The 17,262-nt window shown below is 42.2% G+C and overlaps 1 protein-coding gene across 2 annotated transcripts in view; it reads left to right on the forward strand.

Moving 5' to 3' along the window:
• The window catches only part of LOC144692360 (nardilysin-like), a 114,064-nt gene that overhangs the window by 53,141 nt on the left and 43,661 nt on the right, over positions 1-17,262 (forward strand). The window lies entirely within an intron of this gene.

Raw genomic sequence — 17,262 nt, forward strand, 5'->3', positions numbered from 1 at the left:
TTTCCCTCTGAAAATGTATTGCCTCGCCCTTTTTCACAGCAAATTGCACCTACCACTTGGTTGCCTATTCCATGAACCTGTTTGTATATTCCTGAAGTCTTTTACAGTTCTCCTCTCTGTTCATCAAAACCTCGACTTTTGCAAATAAAAAGCAAAAAACTGCAGATAATAGAAATCTGAAACAAAAACAAAAGATTCAGAAACATAACAGATCAAACAGCCCCTGTGGAAAGAACTGATGAGTTAACATTTTTTTGTCATTGGCAAATTTTGAGATTGTGCTCCTTATGCCCAAAATCAAATAATCTGTTTATGTCAAGAACAAAAATGGACCAAATATTAACAACTTAACCTTTCTCCAGTCCAATTAATACTCCCAATTTACTCTAACTCTTGGAAAAACTCAGCAGGTCTGGCAGCATCTGCAGAGAGGAACACAGTTAACGTTTCGAGTCCGTATGACTCTTCAACTGTTGAAGAGTCACATGGACTCGAAACGTTAACTGTGTTCCTCTCCGCAGATGCTGCCAGACCTGCTGAGTTTTTCCAGGTATTTTTATTTTTGTTTTGGATTTCCAGCATCTGCAGTTTTTTGCTTTTACTCTAACTCTTGTCTGCCATTAACTTTTTTTCATATTGTTACAGTTTTTTCATACCGTAAACTTGAATTTTTCTAACAAGTTTGAGATACTTTAGAGTCTTTTGCAAAAATTTGTATGTATCACATCTATTGCTTTCACTTTAATCTATCATTTATATCAAAAAACTTGCGATTGATTTGAACCCTCAAAAATGACATGCCTTTCACTGCCATGCTGCTGTTCTTGATTAATCTATATATGTGTAAATGTTAGCTAACTTTATGCAATCATAGTCATTTACAGCACAAGGAGGCCATTCTGCCCATCAAGTCCATGCTAGTTCTCCCATGGAGCATTCAAGTCAGTCTGACTCCCCTGCTCAATTCCGTAATCCTTCGTAAAGTTCATTTCCTTCACGTGTCTGTCCAATTTCCTTCTGAAATTATTAATGTTTCAGCTTCTTCCACCCTCGTAGGTAGCAAGTTCCAGTTTATGACCACTCCCTACGCGGGAGGGGGGGGAAACAAAAGTTCTTACTCACATTCCCCCTGCATCTCTTGCTCAAAATCTTAAAACACTATTCCGTGTTCCTTATACCATCAGCTAATCTAGGCTGTCATAATTTTGCACATTTCTTATCAAATCTCCCCTCGATCTTCTTTACTCCAAGGAGAACAAGCCCAGCTGTTCCAATCTAACCTGATAATTAAAACTCATCATCTCTGGAACCATTCTAGTAAATCTCCTTTGCACCCTCTCAAGGACCTTCACATCTTTCTGAAAGTGCGGTGAACAGAACTGGACATAATACTCTAGCTGGAACCTAACCAAGAGTTTTATTAAGATTCAGCATGACTGCCCTGCTTTTGTACTCAATGCCTCTATTTATGAAACCAAGATCCCATATTCTTTGTTAACCACTCTCTCAATATATCCTGCCACTTTCAAAGATCGATGTACATGCATCCCTAGGTCTCTGTTCCTGCACACTTTAGAATTGTGCCATTAAGTTTATATTGCGTCTTCCTATCTCTTCTCCCAAAATGTATCACCTCACGCTTCTCTGTATTAACTTCTATCTGCCACTTGTCTGCCTATTCTGCTAGCCAATTTATGTCCTGTGCAGGCAATTCGTATCGCCCTCACTGTTTGCCACTCTTCCAAATTTGATATTATTGGCAAATTTTGAAATTTTACTTCTTATTCCAAGATCCAAATCATTTATATATAGCAAAATAAGCAGTGGTCCTAGCACTGACCCTTGGGGAATACCACTGTCTACCATCCTCCAGTCTAAAAAGCAACCATCTGTCATGACAGGTTTACTGTCCTTCAGCCATTTTTTTTCTCCATTTGGACACTGATCCTCCTATTCCATAAGCTTCAAACCAGCTTTTTATGTGGTACTTTGTCAAAGGCTTTGAAATCTACATAGATACCATCCACTACATTCTCCGAAATCAATCTCTGTTACTTCATCAAAAAAATCAAATCGATTAATTGAGCACGATCCACCTTTTACAAACCTGCGCTGGCTCTCCTTCATTAACTCAAACTTCTCCAAGTGCCTGATGATATTTATCCCCCTGATTATGGATTCCAAAACCTTTCTGTAGAAACACTCTCGGAGGCTTCTTAGTCAAACAAAATTGATTTTATTTACACGAGAGTTTCTGTGGCTGCTTGTATCCAGCCAGCCCCTCATAACAGCCATCTTTTCCTAGGAAACCCCCCTTCTTAGAATTTATTCCTGTACTAGCCACAAATTGGTTGAACAAATCACGTGACACCCTACCCAGCTGAACTGATCTTAGTGACAGTCATCACATCCCTTCACCCCCCTTAACAGCTTTGTACATCTTTTCAGTTAACAATTGCTATATACAATTGAACCAAGAATTTTCTGAATTCTAGAAATAATTACATATGTTGTTAGCTTGGACTTCAACTACACAATACATACAACAGACCCCCATATTATAAATTAAGTCTTTGGGGTGGTTTTCGAATTCGCGTTGAGTGGCGGAATTCGACAGGTTGTGAGGCTTCTACTGGATCGACGTTTTCTGGAATTGTACTAACTGGTACATCTTGGAGGACCACCAGCTCCTGCTCTGTCCTGGCCCTTTTGAGTGGGCCTGCGGGCTCTGCTCCCCCCTGCCCTGAACTCCTTTCGTGGGAACAGGGACAGGTTGCCTCTTACTCCATGGCAATCCTTCGCTCCAACTGCCCTGGGCTTACAGCCACATTTGGTACGGATAATTCATTATCATTAACTTCCACAGGGATGTCCTTGATGTTTACTACAGGTCAACCAAAATCTTTGGTGTACACAGGTTCACCAACACTTGGTGGTATCACTGACTGCGAGAGTGCCTCGCTACCCCTGAAATGGTCAATGTGCTTCTGAATGATCCGTCCCTCTATCCTTGATACGAAAGAGGTCCAGTCTCAGACTATCCTTCTGGGAATCCACCTAGGACTGCTACCGAAGTTTTTCACGTACACATTTTCATTAGTCAAGAACTTCCAAGCTCTGTGAGAATCATGACTTGTCTTCTGGTTGCACTGACTTGACTCTACCCTCCCCTCAAAAATTTCTTCCACTTAGAGTGTGCATCAATTACGAAGAGAAACATTGTACCCATAAATGGTTCTACCTAATCGACATGGACGCAGACCCATGGCTGCCCAGGCCATTCCCAAGGGTGTAGTGGAGCAGTGACTGGCAGTTTTTGCTGCAGCTGGCACTGTTGGTAGTGCCTTACAATGTTCTCAATATCAGTGTCGATTCCGGGCCACTATACATAACTCCTGGCTAACATTTTCATTTGAGGTACCAGTGTGGCCACTGTGTAGTTCCATCAGGAATAGCTTCCAGCCCAGCACAGGAATGACCACTTATGCTCCCATAGCACAATACTATCTTGACAAGTAAGTTCATGTTTATGGATGGAGTAGGGTTTCATGTCCCCTGAAACTGCCTCATTCCCCCATCCCGTGAAGATTTTATCTCAACTCCAGATAACAGTGGATCCCAAGTGGTCCAGGTTTTGATTTGTTTCGCACAGACTGGTAGCATATCCAAACAGTTTAAGGCCAAGACAATTTCTTGAGGAATAGGTGTACATGTAATACTTTCTCTCAAGGGCAAGTGACTTGTGTCCGCACTCGCAATATGGTCGGTGTTTGAATGTATGCAGCCAGGATCATTGCCCATCTCTGAATCCTCGCAGAGACTATTAGTGGAATAGCCTCGTTCTCCTTAAAAAGGCCCTACAGTGGTTTGTGGTTTGAAACAATAGTGAAGTCAATGTAGATATTGATGAAACTTTTTGATGCCGAAAACTAAAGATAGGCCCTCTTTTCGATTTGTGAATAGCTTTTTTCAGCTACTGATAGGATATGTGTGAAGAACACTATCGGCCTTTCCGAGCTGTCAGCCAATTCATGGGGCAACATTGCCCCAACGCCATATGGAGAGGTGTCACACATCGGTATTAGTTCCTTCGATAGGTTGAAGTGTACAAGTAGGTTTGAAGCCTGCAGCAATTGCTTCACCTTGTTGAAATCCTTTTCCTGAGGAATTCCCCAAAACCAACGGTAGTGCTTCTTTAGTAAGGCATGGAAGGGGGTCAGCACAGTGGATAAATTTGGCAAAAAATCGCCCATAAATAATTGATAGGGATAGTCAATTATTAAGTTCAGTCGCATTCGTGGGGGAAGGTGCTTCTTTTATAGCCCTGACTTTCTCCTCTGCAGGGTGTAGCCTTGAACTGTGTCCCAGGTAAGTCACCTTCCTGACTTGAAAAGTGCATTTTTCTTTCTTGAGGCGAACTCCAGCCTCCTGAAATCTTTTTAACACCTCCTCTAAATTTGCCAGATGTTTGGCCTCCATGGCCCCCGTGATGAGTATATCATTGAGGTATACCACAACCTGTGGCAATCCCTGTAGTAGGTTCTCCATTGTGTGTTGGAATATTGCGCATGCCGACGAGACACCAAAAGGCAGGCACATGTACTGAAAAAGCCTTTTTGGGTGTCTATCATGACATATCCTCGGGAACCGCCATCTAACTTGAGCTGTTGATGAGCGTGACTCATGTCCAGCTTGGTATTTGACTGGTTCCCGGCAGTTTTGTATAAAGATCTTTGATTCATGGAAGAGGATACTTGTCCAGCTTTGCGGCCTGATTGACGGTTTGTTTGTAATCACTGCAAATGTGGACAGTATTGTCGGGCTTCAAAACGGGGACGATGGGTGCAGCCCATTCTGAAAACCAAACTGGCTGGATAATACCTAGTTCTGCTAACCTCTTTAGTTCAGCTCCCACTTTCTCATGTAAGACATATGGTACGGGTCTTGCTCTGAAAAATAGAGGGGTGACATCCAGATTCACGTAAACTTTGGCTTGTAAGCCTTTAATTTTGCCTAACTAATCCGAGAAGAGACTGTCATATTTTCTTAACAGTTCTGACAATCCCCGTGTCCTCATCTGAAAAATGTCAGCCCAATTTAACTTTATTTTTTTGAGCCAGTCACGGCCCAGAAGGCTTGGTCTTTCATCCATTACTACTGCAATAGGTCGCTGGGCAGACTGTTATCCATTGCTTACAGGTACAACGGTGGTAACCCTCACCTTTACAACTTCTCCAGTGTATGTTTCCAGTTTGGCTGAAGTGCTCTCTAAACTTAAAGGCTGGGCACCCCCTCTCAAATATTGGAATGTGTGCTCACCCATCACAGTGACTGATGCACCTATATCTATTTTAGAGGCTTCCCATTTACACAGTGTTACAGTGAGTGGGTCTGACTTAACATCCTTGAGGTGGGAAAGAGAGTAAATATCCGACTTACTGGCACCAGGGTCTTCCACACTGTACATGTAACATCTTGTTGGACTGGCTGTTTGACTGCCTGGACCTAGCCCTGCATTGTCTTTCCAGGTGTCCTTTTTTCCCCCCACAATAATGGCACTCAGCTTCCTTAAATTGACAAGATCCAGGAGTGTGGTCACTCCCGCATCGATTACATTGGACCTTAGGAATCACTGCCTGACTGCCTCCACTGTATCTTTTAGTTCTATTTTTCCAGTGGCTTCTGCCGATTTGGCACCACAGCTGGCTGCCAGTTCCCACCTCAACTGGTGCACAGCGCCACTTTGCGTGCTCTATAGTTCCAATGCATCTGCCTCAGTGCTTTCCATAATGAGTGCAAACTCCATCATGCATTTGAAATCTATATGAACTTCCGCTAACAACTGATGTTATATGGTATTGTTACACGCCACAGACTAATTGATCCTGCAGCATATCACTTAGGGCCATGCCAAAATTGCAATACTCTGATAATTGTTTGAGTTTCACAATGTACGACTACCCGGGGCTGTCACTTGCGAATTAAACTTAAAACATTGCATTATGACTGAAGGTTTCGGTTGGAAATGACCCCATTCCTCTGTGGAGGTGTCTAATCGGTCTATCCAGCCAAAAAGTGGCATCTCAGTGAGTAATATAATTTCCTATTCACAGTTGTCGCTTAAATACGATACTCACAGATGCAGGCGGGAGACAGTGGCAGGATAGTTTTTTCTCCTCATTGCCAAATGTAGAAATATACTCTGGGAGGCTTCTTAGTCAAACAAAATGAACCTTATTTACACAAGAGCTCCCATGGCTGCTTGTATCCAGCCAGCCCCTAATACAGCCATCTTTTACTAGGAAACCCCTCCTCAGAATTTATTCCCCTGCGTTAGCCACAGATTGATTGAACAAGTCATGTGACCCCTACTCAGTTAAACTGATCTTAAAGTGACAATCATCAGACTGATCCACCATTAATGTTAAACTAATGACCTGTAGCTGCTAGTTTCTTGAATAAGGGTGTCACATTTGCCACTCTCTAGCACATACCCCACACCTAGGGAACATTGAAAAATTAAGGCAAGCCCTTCTGCTCTCTCCCACTTCCTTTAGCAACCTGGATGTAAGCCATCTGGACCAGGAGACTTATCTGCCTTAACCTTAGCCTAACTTTCCAGTACCACCACCTTTTCAATTCTGTCCATTGCCTCCACTGTCTATTGATATTTTGTAGGGTTCCTCTTCTTTAGTAAACACCGATACAAAGAGCTCTTACGTATTTTAGCCTTGTTCTGCATCTCGAAGCTTGTAACACCCTCTTTGTCTCTAATAAGAGCCACTCCACCACTTAACTACCCGCTTACTATTTACATGCCAGTTGAAGATTTTTGGGTTCTCTTTTATGTCGACTGCCATTCTATTCTCATACTTTCTCTTTGCCAGTCTTATTTTCCTCTTCACCTCCCTTCTCAACTTGTTGTATTTGACCTGGTTGTCACTTGAAGAATCCACCGGACATGCATCATACTCCCACATTTTTGCTGGTTCATCATAATCTCTATCCCTCGTTACCCAAGCAGCCCTGTTTTTGGCTTCCTTACCTTTTGCCCTTGTACTTAGCCTGTACCACCTGTGCATTATGGATTCTAAGGAGAGGCAGCTTTAATTTGAAGACTCGCTGCAAGAACTCCCTGGTGTCTTAGCTGGCCTAGCAAGCCTCTCCTCTACTACATTATAGCAGTTACACTATTTCAAAAGTACTTCAAGTAAAGCGTTTGAGGATGTCCTGGGATTGTGAAAAGCGCTATCTAAATATAATTCTTTCTTTATGTATTTGTTTTTAAAAAATGGGATGTCAGAGGAAATACTGTTGAAAATACAATATTTGCAAGATACAAATGACTTTTACGGCAAGATGAGATTATTCACTTCTGAGCAGAGAAAGTTAAGGGGGATTTAACATGAATGTTCAAAATTAAGATGGGCTTTGATAGAGTTAATTAGCAGAATGGTTTCTGCCATTCTGTAGATTACCAGGGGTCATATTTTTATAATTTGCAAATTAAGTAGGAAGGGGTTAATTTTTTTAACTCAGCGAGTTGTTATGATCTGCCTAAGAGGGTGATGGCTTTGCTGCAAGGAAAGTAACTGGGCTTTTCCCTTACTGAACACAATAAGCAGAATAACTTGAGCTCCATGGAGGTGGAGTTGGAGTGGGACTGGGAGGGAAATCAGAATGGTTCATAAAAGCAAAATACTGCGGGGATGTTGGAAATTTGAAACTAAAACAGAAAATGCTGGAAAAACTCAGCAGGTCAAACAGCACCTGTGGAGAGAAAGACAGAGTTAACGTTTTGAGTCTGTAAGACTTCTTCAGAGCTAAAGAAAAGTACTGTCACTTGTTCATGTTTTCTTTCCGGAGTGCTTACCCTTGCCCTGCTATTACCACATTCTGCTTTCTGACCTTAATGCCACCACCAGCACCTACTTTAGCCCCCACCTCTACCGTTAACACACCTTTGTCCTTTTGTTCATGACACCTTTGTCAATCTCTCCTTTGCCTCCACCTATCGCTGGCCATCTATCCAGCTTCACCTGCTCCACCCCCCTTAAACAGTATAAATTTGATCACATTTTTACTTCTCTTTAGCTCTGAAGAAGAGTCATATGGTCTCGATGTTAACCCTGTCTTTCTCTCCACAGATGCTGTCAGACCTGCTGAGTTTTTCCAGAATTTTTTGTTTTTGTTTCAGAATGGTTTGTGTCAGACTGACTGACTCCCCAGTGCATTCCTGCCTCCGAGCAAACCTGTCATTGGGAGGGTGAGACCAGCATCACCTATCCACTCCTTCTAGGCGAGTAGTTAATCATCAGCAATTAGGTGCCTGCTTAAAGACAAATTGGTAATGTTACTAGAATGCAGAGAAACCCCTCAGAGGCCAAAGTTTGGCTGGTGACCGGAGGCAGCTTCCCAGCAGAAGGCCGAGGCCCAGCGAGGCCACCTCCCCCCACACCACCACCACCACCATCCCCAGAGCCACAGGTTCAAGAGGATCTCTGCTACGGATGCAACCTCTAGCTGTAGCTGCAGTTCATTTCAAGTTTTTTATTCCACCTTTGGACAGCTTCTTCATCTTTAGGCTCCCTCAGCATCCCCCGTCTATCCTAGTGGCGCTGTCAGCTGCTTGGGGCCTCAGGCCCTCCCATTGGCCCTCCCGGCTCCCAGAACCACTTGCAGCCCTGACTTGGATAGTGAACACAGATTGGTAATTGGCCGCCTCCCGGAAGAACTCCTCTGCCAGCGTGCCACATGGTCAGGACCTGGAAACACTACCGACACCTGAACTGTTTAGGTCCTGCCCAATGTTTCATCTCACTGGCGTGACACCTGATTAAACTGTCCAACTATTAATATGGCTTGAGGTACTTTAGGTAGCTCAACCTGGGGAGAAAAATTACTTGGATTAAGCAGGAGAAATTCTTTAAGAGCTGGCCTCAAGCACTGTCATACCTCCACCTGCAGCAAGAGAACTTATATCACTGATACTTTGTTGCAAAACTAAACTAGAAATGCTCAAAGCAGTTACTTCAATTTAAAGAAATGGACAAGAGCTCAGTAAGAGGCCTGAAGAACCCTCACAAGACTCTTTTTCCAAAACCCTCCAAGCCCCAGCAAAGATGGGAAATGTCAACCTAACAATGCTTAGGACCAGTCTTTTCCTGAGTCCCAAGAGGAACCATTGGAGGCAACACAATCTGTGGCTTCTTTCTGGCAAGTAAAGGGAAGGATGTGAGTAGCAGTTTGAGATCATTAGTTTCTCTACAGCTCTGCTATCTCAGCACTGCCTCAGCATCAAATACTAAAACAGCTACAAGCCGTTAGGGTTGTCTATATATCACCTGTAATTGTACATTGTCTGTCAACTGTTCTTCATATATCACCAAGAGCACTGTTTTGCAGTAACAAATTAAGCCTAATTTAATTTCATTTCATGAAGTTCTGGAATTGTTACCTGTTTTTCAGGGATTGATTTGTGTAATTCTATTAGTTTATAATTAGGTGACTGATTTATGGTGACAGAATAAATCAAATTCCATTTCTATTACATGTAATTGAAGGTTTTCTGGGATTTTACGGTATTTTGAGGATAGTATTCCACAATTCTAATTTTCTGTCAGCATTTACACTGTGCATAATGTATGTATGTTATGAATATAATAACAATGATAACTTGCTCTTGTATAGAAACTTAATTGTGGGAAAACATTCCAAGGAAATACAGATTTTAAATTGGAGAGGGGCCAGGAAGGTCAACAGTTTAATTGGAGCATATGCACTAATTGACCAATTCCATAAGAACTGCATCACTGGCTCAAAGCCTGCGATTTCCCGTGGCGTAAACCCTATAAGCATGATCTTATTGAATGGTGGAGCAGGCTCAAGAATGGTCTACTCCTTCTATTTCTTTTGTTCTTATGAGTGTGGTGCCTCACTGGAAGCATGGGATCATGGAATAGGTATTTACATACTGCCTCAAAACATTAGAAAGAATAAAATTACTTACGCTCATTGATAAAACAAAATAAATGCTTATTGTATGAAGCCCTAGGGGTTTAAATGCATTAAAATGCATTATTCAGGCTATTCAAACTTAGAAGGCAAGTTACTTTGGGATTGCCATGACAAGCCATGATTGTGTAAGCTACATAGGTGGAGAGGTTGGTGCAGTGGTAATGTCAATAAACGCGTGAGGCTAAGGGGTATGGATTCAAACCCCACCATAGTAGATGGTGTAATTTGAGTCTAATTTAATTAATAATTCTGGAATTGAAAATTAGCCTGCCATTGATTGTTGTAAAAACCCATTTGGTTCACTAATGTCCCTTAGGGAAGGAAATCTGTCATCCTTACCTGGCCCGCCCTACATGTGACTGCAGACCCACAGCAATGTGGTTGACTCTTTACTGCCCTCCGAAATGGCTGAACAAGCCACACAGTTCTAGTATTTAGGGATGGATAACAAATCTTGGCCTTGCCAGTGACACATCCCATGAAAGAATTTAAAAAAAAGTTAAACATTTATTTAGGCCACATTTGATTGATTAAAAAAATGCATTTTGATATATTATGTCACATAACAGTAAATCTGTAGCTAGTGGAAGTATCAACCAAGGCTATCTTATAGAACTCTACTTTTTGTTTGGTTTTGCTTGGGTTTTTGGCTATTTAATATTGAGAAATAACTTGAATTAAAACTTTAGAATGCGTAATTTATTTCAGAATATTTTGAATGCAGCTTCCATCATTTTTTTGTTCGATGATCTTTTAATTAAGAGCCTATTCAGAGTTTGCAGGAGGTCAATAGTGATTCAATTAAGCAAAATAAAGAATTATTTAATCAATTTAGATGAGTATTCCTTTCCCTAGTACTAATTTGAGCAAAGACTCAGCAACACTAGATGCTAAACTAAAGTTGTGATGCTGCTTTATATTTCAGTATTAAGGATAACTTACATGTTTAATTTATAAACTTGTTAGATGTGTGTTTTGGGGCCTTCCTTTATTTGTGTTGTCCAATCCATTAACCACTCGTCATATGTGGTTAATTGGGAATCTAGAAGTAGCTAATTGCATTTCTAATGAGTAAATAAAAACAAGTAACTGTTCCTGTTGTAGAGTTCGTATTCTCAATCCTCATATTTGCATGCCGTCTGCATGTGCACTTTAACCTTTCTGTGTGTTTATTGGCAAAATGGTAAGGCAGAACACAGAGTATGCATGTGTTTTCTAATCGTTGCGATTGCTTTACTTCCTTTGCCACTGACAAAGGTAGATGTTAAGTAAATATACAGATGTGAGATATATTTACCTGTATTGAGTGAGCAAGGTGTTTTCTACTGAAATTAGTGGCTAAAACTGTATCACTAATAACCGTACCTATAACTAGTAAGAAATTTCTATTGGACAACACTACCATTTAATATGAAATAATAAGCTATACTGTGCATTTTTCCACCACTGTTGAACCACACAGTATCATTTTGATTGTTATAGCATATTGAGAAATAGATGCTTAAAGAAACAGGCTTAAGGGATCATCATTGCAATGTAAAGGATTTAGAATTTGTGTACATTTCCAAGTGCAATTTCTGTAGAGAGACATGTCAAAATGATAATATTATTTAATCATACAAATTAGTTATAATTATTATTCAGCCTTAATACAAAATGACCCTAATAATACATCCATAGTAACAGATCCACAGTGCGATGCAACATATAACTAACCATAATTGAATTCTTATTGAAAATATATTATCAGTCTCACAAAAAGGACGTAATCTGTGTGGAAAATGGGGGAAAAAAAATCACAGTTCCTTACTTGGGATTTAAAGGATACTTCTGGGAATAGACCAATGAGAGTTTCATGTCCTGTAGCCAAGCTATGGTTTAACTTACCTGGGATCTTGATGCTAATACCAGGTGCTATAATTATGGAAAGTGCTCTATTTCCCAACAGTAACAAATTCACCTTGAGCACAATAATAGTTTTGTAAAATCTACTGGAACTGATAGAAATCAGACTGTCAACTTGTTCTTCAGACTCCCTGTTATCCTGTGTGTCCTGTTACATTACAGTTTGGGCCTGATATTCAGCAGTTATTTGTTATCAGAATTTTTAAAAATTGTGAGTCTTCATTTAATTTGTCTTATCAATGAGGGGATGGTATTCAGTGTGGCAGCCCACAGATATGACCTGTTCTCCTCAATTTTCTTTAAATCTGCCATTAATTGTCAATTTTAATTTATACATTTTTCTCTCTAACTTTCTCTTACACCCTGCTCTCCTGATGACTTTGCTTTCTACGGTAGGGTACGGTTTCATAGAATCATAGCAAATTTATGACACAGATGGAAGCCATTCAGCCCATCATGTCTGTGCCAGTGAAAGCATTAATGAATCATATGAATTTTCGTAACAATCCAGTAGAAACATAGAAACTAGGAACAGGAGTAGGCCATTTGGCCCTTCGAGACTGATCCGCCATTCAATATGATCATGGTTGGTCCTCTATCTCAATGCCATATTCCAGCTTTCTCTCCATACCCCTTGATGCCCCTAATATCCAAAAAATTATCAATTTCTTTCTTGAATATACTCAGTGATCCAGCCTCCACAGCCTTCTGTGATACAGAATTCCACAGGTTAACCACCCTCTGAGTAAAGAAATCTTTCCTCATCTCAGTCCTAAATGCCTGCCTCATATCTTGAGACTGTGGCCCCTGGTTCTAGACTCCCCAACCAGGGGAAACATCCTCCCTGCATCTAGTCTGTCTAGCCCTGTTAGAATTTTATATGTTTCAATCAGATTCCCTCTCATTCTTCTAAACTCTAGTGAATACAGGACCAGTCGAACCAATCTCTCCTCATATGACAGTCCTGCCATCTCCAGTATCAGCCTAGTGAACCTTCGCTGCACTCCCTCTATGGCAAGTATATCCTTTCTTAGGTAGGGAGACCAAGGCCAGGGTATTGAGGTCGGGGAGCGGGGCCCGCTCGCCGACACGTAAAATGACGCGGGATGACGGCGGGCAGAACTCCTGACGTCACCCCGCATCATTTCAATTTTCAGGTCGGTGGGGGGGCAGCCGAATCAGCTGTATGCCTGCCAATCTGTCAATGGCCTATTGAGGCCATTTAAAAAGTAATTCAAGTAATTAATGGACCTGCTCGTCCAACCTTAAGTTCGTGGGCAGGCTGGGAGCCCTGGCGGGCTTCAGAGAAAGCATGAAACCTCATCCATGGGCGGGATGAGATTTCATGATGGTTTTTAAAAATTGAATAAGAGTTTGATTAAAAGTGATGGACATGCCCCAACTCGTGTGACAGGGAAATTTCATTTCTGTACATTGACCATTTTAAAATTTGGCATCAATCTCCCTGGCAGCACTTAGTCTCAGGGAGATGAGTGCGCTCTTCTGTGCGCATGCGTGAAAGAGTGCACTCTCGGTTGAGGGAATCATCCCCCCCCAGCCTGCACAGGGAGCGCATAGTGCTTCCTGGTGGACATCACTCTGGGCGGGCCTTAATTGGCCCGCCCACGTAAAATGGCGGCACGCCCTCGATTGGGGGTGCTGATCAGAGGTGCGCCTGCACGCTCCCGCTCCTGCACTCTCTCCTCCTCTCCACCGCCCCCCACGACTGGGGGGAAATTCTTCACCAGAACTGCATGGAGTACTCCAGGTGTGATCTCACCAAGGCCTTGTATAACTGCAGTAAGTCATCCCTACTTCTGAACTCAAATCCTCTTGCAATGAAGACCAACATTTGCATCCCTGATTGCTTGCTGCACCTGCCTGTTTACTTTCATTGACTGGTGTACAAGGACACCCAGATCCCGTTGTACATCCTCATTTCCCAATATATCGCCGTTTAAATAATACTCTGCCTTCCTGTTTCTCACACCGAAACGTATATCTTCACATTTATCCATGTTATACTGCATCTGCCATGTGTTTACTCACACACACAACTTGTCTAAATCGCCCTGAAGCCTCCCTGCATCCTCCTCACAACTCACAACCCCGCCCAGTTTTATGGTCACCATCACTAATACTAGCATTTTGTTTCAAATTTTATTTAATTGAATTTTAATTTCTCCAGCTGCTGTGGTGGGGATTTGAACTCTTTTCTCTGTGGATTATTAGCCTAGATCTTTGGATTAGGAAAAAGTAAAGCCATTGCCCTCAAGCACCCCCTATCCGTGACAATTCATTGAATGCCTAAAGGCTGTTTTACCACGGAAAACATCGCAACATAATATTCAGACAATTTATATGTTTCTACCCATAGCCTGTTTAATTTCTTTCTGCACTTTATAACTTAAAATGTTTTTTCTTTAAATGAGCCATAGCACCCTCAAAAGGAATTGACCAACTGCACCCTTCAGAGAATTAATTCTGCATAAAGTACAAATGGCTAATTACTTAACAAAATACCTATCTCAAAAACAACCCACCAGGCACACCCAAGAGTTAGAATGAGTAGTCTGTCACTGATCATTGAATCAATGATATAACCTGATCAGAACAGCCCTAGAATAGTCAACATTTGTCAAACAATGCTTGCTTTACTGAATACATCCTAGAACTTGCCTATTGATGAGAGTGTCCCTATCTCAGGCTAAATTCTCAAAGGCGCAATGTGGAGTGGAGACGGGGTGGGGTGTGGAAAACCCGGAAGTTGGTGCAGCGTGCCTGGTAGCGGCTTTTTAATCCAGCATTTTTATCTGCCTTCCGGTTTCCTGACCAATTAAATTAAATGGGCATGGTGACAACCTGCATGAGTTGATTTCAACTCCTGTACTTAATGGAGCACTGCAAAGATAGAGAAGTTATGCTGAACCTTTATAAAGTTCTGATTATGCCCCAACTGGAATGTTGTGTTCAGTTCTGGTCACCACACTTTAGGAAGGATGTGAGATTACAGAAGAGATTTAAACAGATTATTACAGGTTTGGATAAGGTAGACAAGGAAAAATTGTTCCCATTGCCTGATAGTATAAGGACAAGGGGACACTGATTTAAGGTTTTGGGTAGGAGATGCAGGGAGGTGTGAGGAAGAACTTTTCTATCCAGCAAGTAGTAATGGCCTGGAACTCACTGCCTATGAGGGTGATGGGAGTCGAAACTATCAAAGATTTCAGAAGGAAATTAGATGGGCACTTGAAGGAAATTAACCTGCAGAGTGATGGGTATTACGTGGGGGAGTGGGACTGACTGAATTGCTCTGGCGAGAGCTGGCATGGACTTGATGGGGCAAATTCCCTCCTGTGCATTAAATGGCTCTATGACAGTTGATGGATTCTGGAGTTAGAACAAAAGAGGGAACTATCGGAATGGAGTCCTAATGTTCTAAGTCTGTACCTCATTTAGTGATGTCCCACTAGATGCAATGCTGAGAGCTGGAAAGGTCTGCAGAGAGATATTGTTCCTTAATGATGGGAGCAAGAAGCATGCACTGAAAATGAGAAAGTGTGGTTTCAGGTTGCTCAGGAAGTGAGCAACGGAAGTGTGGTGCCATGCTCATCAATTCAGTGCCAGAAGTGGCATGATACATCAGTATCAAACCAACCCCCTCACTTGGACTTTTTAAACCTACTTCTGCACATCAGTCCTCACACACCACCTTATGTTGTAGGCACATCCATTCCTCGGTCTTTGCACTTCTTCACATCCCCATCTGTCTATTCACCACTAACACTTGCCCTCATCAATGCTATGCTTTTTCTCTCATAGTCACCCTCAAATACTGTTCATTCTTCTGTTCAACACATTGCTCTCACTCACAGCAGAGGAAGAAAACAGAAGTGGTCCTCCATTAATCTTGCCATTAACATCTACAGAGAAGGCTGTGGGGACCAGTGAAGTCTCAGCGTGTCTGGCTGTTGGAGATTGGAGTGTTATAGCTATCTGGTAGCAGAATTAAATAGCACACAGCCACATGGCTTGCAACAATTACTCATGTTTACTTGATGTCAGCAGCCAATGTAATATGATTATGCATAGTAATCCGTTAAAACATCCTTACCTTGACAGTTCTGCTTCATGCTTTTAATCTTTCACGGGGCCTTCAAGCATTCTGCAGCAGCTGATCCAGGAGAAAGATGATAACTTCTCAGAGGTGATCACACACTCTGGGTGCACCATTACAGGATTTATGCAGACTATACACCAGCTCTGATGCTCACAATTTGGTGGGACCCATGAGGAAGGTAGATGGGTTTTCACCTGTTGACTTACATATCACAAGTAAGAAAGAGCAGATGGCGGAGATAAGGACAGCAGTAAAGAGTCTGTGCTGGAGACCAAACAACTCCAAGATCTGCTCCTGTGGACCTTGGAGACCATCGACAAAGGATACATTTGGAACAGCAGCAAAGGATGTGTGATGTACTGGCACTGTGCACGCTTGCAGATAGATTGACAGAGTCTGTCTCAAGAATGTGTGGCATGATGACACAGGCATTTGTGATGATGTCTTTTTCTATGGAAAGAGGGCCACCTGCATATAGAATCAGACATGGCTATGAAGTGTGCATGTAGGTTGTCACCAATGGCTAGCACACAATGAATGCCTTCTTAAATAGGTTTGATGAAATCATAGCCATTAATTGCCCCATTGATCTAAAGCAAAGCACTCTGCAGCACATTGCTAACAGGGAAGTGCCAGTGGGCAATGAGAGAGATAATGACAAGAGGACATGAAAGAAGGGACTCTGCTCAAAGTGCTTCCACTTTTCATCCATTGACCCTCCCTTCCATCTATTTCGTGTCCCAGTGGTGAGTCTGATTCCTCACAGATGCAGGTGCAGAAGGCTTTGGCATGGCCTGGACGTACTTCAAAACCCAGATGACATTAGCCAAGAGTACCGCAGCAGTTGGAGTAGGGATCTAAGCTGCCTGCCTCTACCTCTGCTGATAGAAGTCACAGGTTTGGCAGGTACTATCATCTAGAAGAACAAAGGCAACACCCCATGGAAAAACCACTACCTGCAATCCCCCCTCCAAGTCATACACCATCCTGTCTTGGAACTACATTGCCTTCATTCGCTGCTCTGTGTCTTGCTCTTCATGCAGATCCACTGCTATGTAATGTTGTGCAGTGCACAGCGCAGTATGACTATTTTGGAAACCCTGGCTGGTGTGCATTGAAGGGCATCCCCAGATCTGTCAAGGCACCTGAAGCACATCTTTAGCGTGCTGATTGCTTGCTCAATGACATATCGGGTTTTATATGACTTTCATTGTCCTGGC

This window comes from Cetorhinus maximus, chromosome 17, assembly GCF_964194155.1.
Source record: "Cetorhinus maximus chromosome 17, sCetMax3.hap1.1, whole genome shotgun sequence".
Lineage (NCBI taxonomy): Eukaryota > Metazoa > Chordata > Chondrichthyes > Lamniformes > Cetorhinidae > Cetorhinus > Cetorhinus maximus.